This window comes from Lithobates pipiens, unplaced genomic scaffold (genome assembly GCF_037356315.1).
Source record: "Lithobates pipiens isolate NorthernLeopardFrog02 unplaced genomic scaffold, aLitPip1_a1.2 Scaffold_16, whole genome shotgun sequence".
Classification (NCBI taxonomy): Eukaryota; Metazoa; Chordata; class Amphibia; order Anura; family Ranidae; genus Lithobates; species Lithobates pipiens.
Window position 1 is genome coordinate 418,732,275 of NW_027507748.1, and position 10,475 is coordinate 418,742,749.

The 10,475-nt window shown below is 45.8% G+C and overlaps 1 protein-coding gene across 3 annotated transcripts in view; it reads right to left on the minus strand.

Annotated features, from left to right (window-relative positions):
* NXPE3 (neurexophilin and PC-esterase domain family member 3) overlaps positions 1–6,678 on the minus strand; it is a 46,935-nt gene extending 40,257 nt beyond the window's left edge. The window contains exon 1 of one of the 3 annotated variants that reach the window (XM_077482469.1): positions 6,529–6,678. The gene's annotated coding sequence lies outside the window, so the exon portion shown is untranslated. Of the gene's footprint in view, positions 1–2,583; positions 2,837–6,528 lie in introns of those variants that run through there. The other 2 variants (XM_077482470.1, XM_077482468.1) reach the window with 2 other exon arrangements.
* Positions 6,679–10,475: the final 3,797 nt, after the last annotated feature.

Here is a 10,475-nt window from a genome sequence, read left to right on the forward strand (position 1 = left end):
ACTTACCTCCACTGTGCAGCTCGTTTTGCATAGAGTGGCCCCGAACCTGGTCTTCTGGGGTCCCTTGGCTGTCTCTGCTCCCCCCCCCCCCCCGCAAGTACTTCTCATGTTCATGCGAGCTCCCCCGCATGGTGAGAAGCACTTGCGGGCGCGCTCCCGTGATACAGCCGGCGGCTATAGCCACTCGCTGTATCACTCGGCCCCACCCCCGGTGAGCCGCATCATTGGATGTGATTGACAGCAGCGCAAGCCAATGGCTGCGCTGCTTTCAATCAATCCACTCCAGCCAATCAACAGCCAGGCTGAGCGGTGAAGAGGACGTCGGGGGTGAGCGCAGGACTTTCGAGGGGTCAGGTAAGTAAAACAGGGGGGCTGGCACTGTCGGATGTTTTTTCACCTTAATGCATAGAATGCATTAAGGTGAAAAAACTTTTACATTTACAACCCCTTTAAATAACAGGCACTTCCCCCCCCCCCCCCTTCCTGCCCAGGCCATTTTTCAGCTTTCAGTGCTGTTGCTGTTTAAATGACAATTGTGCGGTTGTGCTACACTGTACCCAAACTACATTTTTATCATTTTGTCCCCACAAATAGAGCTTTCTTTTGGTGGTATTGGATCACCTCTGAGGTTTTTATTTTTTTCTAAACAAATAAAAAAAAGACTGAAAATGAGAAAAAATATTTTTCTTTGTTACTTTTACAAAATTTTGTAAATAAGTAAGTTTTTTCCTTCACTGATAGGCACTGATGAGGCTGCACTGACAGGCAATGATAAGGCGGCACTGATATGCAGCCTGATGGGCATCACTGCTATGGAGGCACTGGCAAGTAGAGGAAAAGCCGATACACGGCTCTTCCTATTTACATCGTGATCAGCTGTGATTGGACACAGCTGATCATGTGGTAAAGAGTCTCCGTTAGAGGCTGCCCATGGTTAGGATGTTGGCACCAGGAACCCAAAGGCTAATGAAGAACTAGCCCAGATGAGGACAGTGCTGGACAGGTAAGTGTCCTTTTATTAAAAATCAGCAGCTACAGGATTTGTCCAGAGTGAACAACCACTTTAAAGTAGTACTAAAGCCTAAAAAACTATTTATTTATTTATTTTCAAGGGTTATAACCCCTTTTAGTTTTTGTTTGCCAACTTGTCCCTTTCTGGAGATTTCCCTTCACTTCCTGTCCCATAGCCAAAACAAAAAGTTAGAGAAAAATCCCCCAAAATTTAGGGAATCCCTGGTAGTCACCAAATGTGGTATGCCCATTAAAAGATTTCCCCTATTCCTGTTCTGGTGACAACCAAAAATGTAGGATTTTCTTTGATTTCCATTTTCAGTGATGACAGTTAACAGGACAAATAGAGAGGATAAATGGGGCACAGACAGCAATAGAGACCTAACAGATGTTCTAATCCTTCCCCACTCTATCCATAACTGAAAAAAAAAATAGAATTAATGCCGCATACACACGAGCAGAATGTCCGATAGAAAGTCAGATGGAAGCTTTTCATCGTATATTCCGATTGTTTGTATGCCTCATCTGACTCTTTTTTTTTTTTCGAAAATTCTGACAGACCTAGAAACATATTCTAAATATTTCAGGCGGAACCAATTCCTATCGGGAAAACTGCTCATCTGTATGCTGTTCCGACAAACCAAAAATGAAGCATGCTCTGAAGCAAGTACGAGACGGAAGCTATTGGCTACTGGCTATTGAACTTCCTTTTTCTAGTCCCGTCGTACGTGTTGTATGTCACTCTGTTCTTGACGATCGGACTTTGGTGTGATCATGTGTACACAAGAGAGTTTCAGCGGAATTCCGTCGGAAAAAATGGTTGTGTGTACAAGGCATTAGTTATACTTTAAAGGGGTGTTCAATTGGAATTTTTATTTTTTTTTTAAAGTCAGTAGCTACAAACACTGTACCCATTGACTTTAAATAAGGACACTTACCTGTCCCAGGGTGCCCGTGATGTCACACCCCCCGAGGCCGATATGTCCCTCGTGTCATGTCCCAGCACCACCATCCTCATCCTTGCGGCTTCACTGCCCGTTTCCTACTGCGCATGCGTTCTGTGTGTGTTCTGGGACACACACAGTTCCCAGAACACACCACGCCACCTTCCCCAGAAGACAACGCGTGGAGGCGAGAAGACTGACGTTCACCGCAAAGTAGGAAGAGGCAGATTAGGGAGACTGCCTAGCAACATGGGTTTCTGGTAAGTTAACATTTTTTATTTTTTTCACATTTTTTTTAAACATTTTTTTAAGAATATTAATGCTATTTTTTATTTATTTTTTAGGGTGGCCCTCCACTTTAATAACTGACAGCTTTAGATGTGTTTATCAATGCGTAATGAATATATAGTGTATATTTCCCATAAACAACCTGATATAGGAGATAAGCAACTAATGTTTTTGTATGAGAATGAGAAATTTCAAACAACTGTAAATGACTTGTTTGCAAAAGGAAAAAAGAGAGGGGGACTTTGTAGAGTGACCACAAATCTTTTCAATTATTAAAAGTGTAATATTACCCCCCCCCCCCCCACTCCCACCTTCCCAAATATAATACATTGCAGCTTACCAGTGCTTAGATGAGGTGGCTGTATTTTCTTTTTTCAGGCATGTTTACCTTTATTTTCATCTGATGATCCTGTGAATAGCACACTGCCTGTCTTTGTAGTTCCACTCATTTCTCCACTGTATCTATGGGGGCTGCCATTGCTGTCACACATGCTGAAATTTTACCATAAACAATCTATCCCGCACCATGATACCTATAACGGCTTACAGAAGAAGTGTCCAGACCAGTGCTGAGATTAAAAATGCAAATGTCCAAGTACGAAAAAAATATTCAACCCATTCCGGAGGGTGGAATCATGCTTGTACTTTGGACTTTTGCATTGATGACCTCAGTAAAATATTGGCTTTTTGTCTGCATGGACTTCGGATGTGTGCCTTTGTTATCTCCATTGTTTATTGGATTGAAAAAATTACTAGTTTATACATCTTTATTAAATAAAGATGTTTGTAAAAAGGTGAGGAGAGCACTGCATTTATGGCAAGACCAGCAAGTATTACTTGCTCAAAAGCCTCCTAAAGTGATTGTAAACCTTTGCGTTTAAAAAAAATAAAAAAAATAACAAACATATCATACTTACCTCCACTGTGCAGGTTGTTTTACACAGTGTGGCCCCGAACCTCGTCTTCTGGGGTCTCCCAGCGGCGCTCGCGGCTCCTCCTCGCATCGGTAAACCCTCTAGGACAGGGTTCTCCAAACTGCGGCCCGAGGGCCAGATGTGGCCCTTTGCTAGCTTATATGCAGGCCTTGGGGCACAACTCCTTCCACTGATATGAGGCAGTATTCGTCTCAATGACACCAACATTGGGGAACTATATCTTCCACCAATACCAATGATGGAATACTATTCCTCCTACTAATAGGGGGAATACTTCTATTGACCACCAACCCTGGAGGCCATATTTTTTCTCATTGATGCTGGGCCCGTGACATTTTCTGCCCCTGCTGGCCACAATCTGGCCCTCTTAAAGTCTGAAGGACAATAAAGTGGCTCTTTGCTTGAAAAGTTTGGAGACCCCTGCTCTAGGAGGAACGCTCTCCCGGGGAGTTACCTTGCAGGCGTGCTCCCGAGTCCAGCATTTGTGTCCATAGACACGGAATACCAGACTCGGCCCCGCCGGTTTGCTGGGGGGCCGGTCAGTGTCAGAAGTTTTTTCACCTTCATGCATAGAATGTATGAAGGTGAAAATATACAAGGGTTTACAACCCCTTTAAGGATGGGTTTACATATATGCGATGCGGGAACCAGCATTCCAGTGCGAGTTCCAGCATCATATGTCACTTGCATGCAGTTCACACTGCCCTCTGCAGGTGTCAATGTAAACTTAATGACACCCCCAAATCGCTTCGCAGATCGCAGTTTGAAATGGTACAGGAATTGGATCGTATTGGTGTGAAAACCCATGGGATCCGATTCCAGTGTGGACCAAAAAAAGGGTCATGTACCATTTTGGTCCGAATGCGCAATGCAAATTCAACCATACAAACTGTATGGCTGAATTTGCATCGCACAGACATCACATGTGATGTCTGTGTTCACACCAGTGTGAACCCAGCCTAAGTCTAGTACACACAAGAAAATCAGGAAAAATACCACTTTCAAATCGATCATCCGATAATCTGATATTAGAACGTGAACATTTTTCTTGTACAATACCAGAACACCAAAAAAATAAAAAATTGGAAGACCAAGGCCATGCATGCTCAGAAACTACAGTGCAATACAATACATCACATCACTTCCGAAGTTGCATTATGTCGTATGAGAATTTTCGTAAATTTAGTAACCTCTTCATTTTTGATGAGACTAGCATGAAAAAAAAAAAACGGATGATAATTTAGAAAGAAACTGTTCATAGCCAGGTAACTTTTTTTTTTGTTGTTCAGCCAATAGGCTGAGTGGATGGAGGAATCCCCTCTCCCTGCAGGGACAATGTAGTCAGACTACACTGATTAGCAGCCACAGCATAAAGTGGTTGATAACCCTAAAAAATAAAAAAAAATGCTCCTGTCCCTTTAAGGCACGAGATATCGCACAGTGCTTTTACTATGTCAATTGTACCTTTCTATATTGTACAATACCTGGGTAATCCTGCCTCTTCCTGTCTTCTCTTCTGTAAACTGACCACATTTATCATGGCTGCTGATCTCTGATAGCTGGTTGATAAGTAAACTGACCACGCTATCTCCTCAGCGGCTCTGCATCTCCCCCTCCCTCTTTCCTTGTCTCTCCTGTAATCTGTGTTAGAGCCGATCTTCGATAGGCACAGCTGAGGCCTGTTTACATACAGTGCCACTCATCTGTCCCTAACAGCTCCTTATAGGCTCTATCCTGTGCGCTGTGCCGCAGTTTTCCGTGTCTGCATCCTCCTTGGAGCCTTGTGCAGGCAGCGTACAGAAGTAGATACAGACACAGCAGCTGCACGGATGCAAGAGGAGTCAATGCACCTTCTCTCGAACGTATGTCAAATTTTGACAGGCTGCATCCATAGCATCTGTATCCACTTCTATAAGCTGTCTGAGCGCAGATGTAAAGGTGGCCATAGATGGATCAAAATTCAGCCAGTTCAGCAGGGACCAGCTGAATTTTGATTCATGCGTGGCCTCTGTACTTGAACAGAAGTCAATCCACCGATCGACTTTTGTTTAACAGCACTGTCAAATAAAAGCTGTTTTTTTTTTTGTTTTTTTTTAAACTAACCTTTACAATCACTTTAAAGCGGAATCCGGGAATTTTGCACAGGTTAACTGCTTGTTTTATGCTAGGGGGGAGACAGCGGAGATATACTTACCTGATTCTTCCTGCACAAAACCGGTCCAGCATCCACGCGTTCTAGCGGTATTAAAAATGGACTGTTCCTGATTTCAGCACGCTCCATAGACAGGAACTCTGCAGTGCTCTGCGCGCTCCAGACAGGAACTCTGCAGTACTCTGCGCACTCCACAGACAGGAACTCTGCAGTGCTCTGCGCGCTCCCTAGACAGGGACTCTGCAGTTCTCTGCGCGCTCCCTAGACAGGAACTCTGCCGTTCTCTGCGCGCTCCCTAGACAGGAACTCTGCAGTTCTCTGCGCGCTTCATAGACAGGAACTCTGCAGTTCTCTGCGCGCTCCACAGACAGGAACTCTGCAGTACTCTGCGCGCTCCACAGACAGGAACTCTGCAGTGCTCTGCGCGCTCCACAGACAGGAACTCTGCAGTGCTCTGCACGCTCCATAGACAGGAACTCTGCAGTGCTTTGCACGCTCCATAGACAGGAACTCTGCAGTGCTCTGCGCGCTCCATAGACAGGAACTCTGCAGTTCTCTGCGTGCTCCATAGACAGGAACTCTGCAAAACTCTGCACCGCTGGATAATGGGGGGAGCACAGTTCTCTGGACAACCAGCGAATCAGGTGGGTATAAACGTTGTGCTCACCCCCAGAAAAAACTAGCAGTTGAGAAGAAAATAAAATGTGCCAGGAATTGGGCATTAAGGCATACAGAATAGGGATAGGGATACAGAAAACATGCAGGCCTGGTGTGAGCACACATCTGAATTAGCCCTAAGCGATTAGATGGGAACAGTCTCAGTCAGTGTCAGCCTGTCATTGATGTGTACAGAAATCCACTGACCTGGGCAGTGTATGGCTCTGTGAATGAGGCCTAAAAAAAAGAAAACTAATGCAGCCAGGACATCTTCGGATTGGTAAGCTGCAATATATGAAATGCTTGCTCTTTGAGTTTAGTAAGCAGTGTAATACATGGCCTATCTCTGTTCCTATGCCCACTGATGGCAAAGGGGACCGTTTGTGCACAGATGCCATTAATAACTATGATATTTCCCCAGTTCTGGGGGCAAAACACAGAGTGCTGTATTATTGTAGTCACCTTGTGGGAACAGTACATAGAAAACATTGCGCACACAAAACTGTGCACACGGCATTGCCACCTCCACTGCTGTGCTCACCTCTCCTCCGGTATGTGCCATGTCTGGAAGCGGGCATGGAGCTCCCTTCCCTCCTCCTCTCTAAGCCCCTCCTACGATCGGGCGGCAGTACCACCTCCAGCTGATTGCAGTGCCCACGCTTCCGCCAGGAGTTGTATAGAAAGCCGATGTGTTCTTCCTGTTATCCTCCAGATGTACACAGACTCCTCCTCTGTATGGACAAAGAGGAAGTGCACAGGGGAAATCCACCCTCTCTATGGATGATGGCTGCTACAGACAGGAGCAGAAGTCTCTGTACAATCTCATTCATACGTGGGAAACAAGGTTATGTGTGCTGGAGAGAGCAGTGTCAGGGGTTTAATCCCGGAAGCGTCCCTTTCTACTGGTGATTCCTCTTCATTGTAATCACTGGAGTGGAGCTAAAGGCAAACCTTGTATTTTCAGTTTGGATGGAGCAAGTCTAGGTTCACATCTATGTAGCTGCGCTTGATGCATTTTTCAGGCACGTTTTGCTTTTTTTAAACCCTAGTTTTCTTATGCGTTTTTTTCCTTTCTCCTTAAACACAATTTATATTGCTGGTTGTAAGCAGGGGGCCAGGAAGCCGGCCGCCACATAGGTTTACCAACTTTTCTTCAAGCCAAACCCGAACACTTTAGCGACAGCCTTTTTGTTGGGGGGTGGTATATGCTATAAGATTGTAAACGCTTTTGGTGGCCTGAAAGAGTGTAGTAATGTGGCACGCAGCGTGTCGAAGATTGTGTGTGGCCGAATTGTAAGTGTTATGCATGGAATGCAGAGGCCAGAAATATTTAACGTACAAAATGCAGGGGTCAGAGATTTCCTGTGGAGAGGGCTAGTGCTAGCGGGGCAGTGGGGGGATTTAGATATGTGTCAGTGGAGTCTTTGGGAAGGGAGAGGGCTAGTGCTAGGGGGGGGGGTCTGATATGTACTTGGGAGGGGAAAGGGGTGGTGCAAGTGGGGGTAGGGGATGTTGGATATGTGCTGGGGGCGCGCTTTGTGAGGGGGAGGGCTAGTGTGGGGGGTGTCGGATATGTGCTGGGGGTGCTCTAAAAGGGCAGGGGTAGTGCAAGGTCGGGTAGGGGCTGCTGGATATGTGCTGGGGGGCACTTAGGAGGTTGGGGGGGAGCTTTGTGAGGGGAGAGGGCTAGTGCAGGGGGGGGGGGTTGTCAGATTTCAAATCCAACCCACACACGTCTAGCATATGTTTTTCCCTTGCCAAAGTGATGCCCCCCCAGCACAGGTCCTCTTAATCCCTCAATCACTCCACCTATTTTTTAAGTTGTCCTCCTTCCCAGCCACTCTCCCCCCCCCCCCCTAAAGCATATATACAGACCTGGATCAGCATGTGTGTGCAGAGCAGAGGAGGGGACAGCTTTGATTCACTCTGCTGAAACAGGCACAGACACATCAGATGATACAGTCTGGTGTGAATAATGTGTTGGGTCTAGGGCAGATGAAAACCCATACACATCATTCAAAAACTGGACAGGTGGCAACCTTACCGCCACATCCTTAAAAACCAATGGGTCATCAGCCTTTAGCTGGCTTCCCCACTGACAGCTGAATGTAAAAATAAAATGAGGCAAAAAAAAAATAGTGAAAAAAAAAACGGGGTGGGGTCCCCCCCCAAGGCCTTTCGGCTCTAAATGGTGTGGGGTCCCCACAAAATCCATACCCTTATTCGATTCGAGCATGCAGGTCAGGGAGGGGACAAACGAACATGCCCCCCCTCCTCCTGAACCATACTAGGCTGCATACCTTCAATATGGGGGGGGGGGGCTCTGCCCCATGTTGATGGGGACAAGGACCTCTTCTCAACAACCTTGGCCAGTGGTTGTCGGGGTCTGCGGGTTGGGGGGGTTTATCAGAATCTGGAAGCCCCCCTTTAAGAAGGGGAACCCAGCCCCCGTCTCTTCCAGTGTTGTCTTCTCCTGCCACGATCTCTCCTGCTGCTGTCTTCTCCCCAAGCTGTCTCCTTATGCTATCTTCTCCTGTTGCTGTCTTCTTCCTCGCCGCCGGTTACCCACTCTGTGGCTGTCGGGTGAGTGCCGGGTGATGTCATCGGATGGCCACGCCCCATCACTATATAAGAGATGCCAGACAGCGGACAACAATACAACAGAGGAAGACAGCCACAGAAAAAGAGTGGCTTTTTTTTTTAAACGGGCGGCTAGAAAGACAGCTCGGGGAGATAACAGCAGCAGCAGGTGAGACGGCGGTGGGAGTAGGCACTCACTTGTCTCCTCCCTTTCCTGACCTGCCGGGCTGCATGCTCGGATATGGATTTTGGGAAAGTGCAGTCATTGTAAACCTGAGGGGTAGATCGGAAATGAGGGGAAGCTCTGCTGATTTTATTATCCAATCATGTGCAAGCTAAAATGCTGTTTTTTATTTTCCTTGCATGTCCCCCTCAGATCTACAGCGACTGCACTTCCAAGTGCACTTTCAGTGCAATTTCAAGTGCACTTTGCACTTGTAGTGCAAAGTGGATTTGCCTTTAGTAAATAACCCCCAATATTTGGAATTTTCTTTCACTTTTGGTCAACAGTAAACAGGACAAATAGAGAGGGTGAAAACTCCTAATAGCGACAAAGACAGCTATAAAGATTGACCTCGTGACTTTTTCAAAGGGTCACAAGGTGAAAAAGTCACGAGGTCGTGACGCAACACGTCAGTGAAGGAGCTTTGGTGTTGCACTCATCACTTCCGGTCGCGGCCGAGACCGGAAGTTCGTTTTGTGTTGCGAAGTTTGCTGTCATTTGCTTTAATGTAAGTGGATATTTTATCTATTAAATCGCTGTTATTGATTACTACCCATGAGAGCCTCCCCTTGTCTTTCCTCTATGCTCTATGTACCACCAACGTTAATTGCACCTATTTGAAGATACTGGGGAAAGACTAATCATATATGCACAGTGGTATACCATTGAAGCTGGACTGCTAAGGACGAGTGAACATCTGGTTATTTACAGTGCCTGTATACTAGATTTTTGAGGTGAGAGGCTGGGGGAAACTGGTGGTGCACTGAAGTGTGGCACTGAAGTTGGGCACTGAAGTTGGTCGGTGGACAGTCACGGATTTGGAGATCACTATATATATTTTTTGCATGGACTGTGATATATGCTCACTGATTAGCTGCATGGACTTTATTAGAGAAGCACTATTCATTTATTTTTGTATTGTTCATTTATGAGTATTTATTCAGCAACTTTTATACTTAGTATTCTGTTATTATTTCACGCATGATGTTTTAATTAAAATTATAACCACCCAGATATGCCTTCACACTACAAAGTTGCTAACACATGTTGCTATTCCAACACCAAAAACGAAGATATGTGACTAAGCTTAAGGCTCCATTCACACCTGATCGTGGGAGGAATCACCGCAATTCCAAATCGCTGCAAAATGCGGGATGTGTTTGAGCACTAAATCGCACTGCATTCGCAACACCCAATGCTTGTCACATAAAAAGGAACATAGCAATTTTCCGTAATTGCAGCACGATTGGCGTGTCATTGGAAGTAATGGCATCGCAAACGCACCCCACATTTTGCAGTGATTTGGAATCGCGGATGGAATCGCAGTGATTCTGCCTGCGATCAGGTGTGACTGGAGCCTAAAATCTAACTTATGGCTACTTTTTCTTTTCATTTTGAAATGTGCCCCCAGACAGCGTTTACAATAATAAAGCAAATCTGACTGCAATACTCACTTCCTTTCCAGGGGTGTCCCCTGTAATACTTCATCTTTGCCATAGGATGCCCTCAATATTCCAGATTGATTATCACCTAACATCATTTATTGTAAAAGATTGGGAACATACAAAGGCACTTGAGAGTACAGCTACGACTATACTCCAGGCACTCTCAGGGGAGCAATGCTGCTTTCGCAAACAGCAGCATCCCTCCCCACCACTCTCCTGTCCATTCACAGAAGGCTTTGT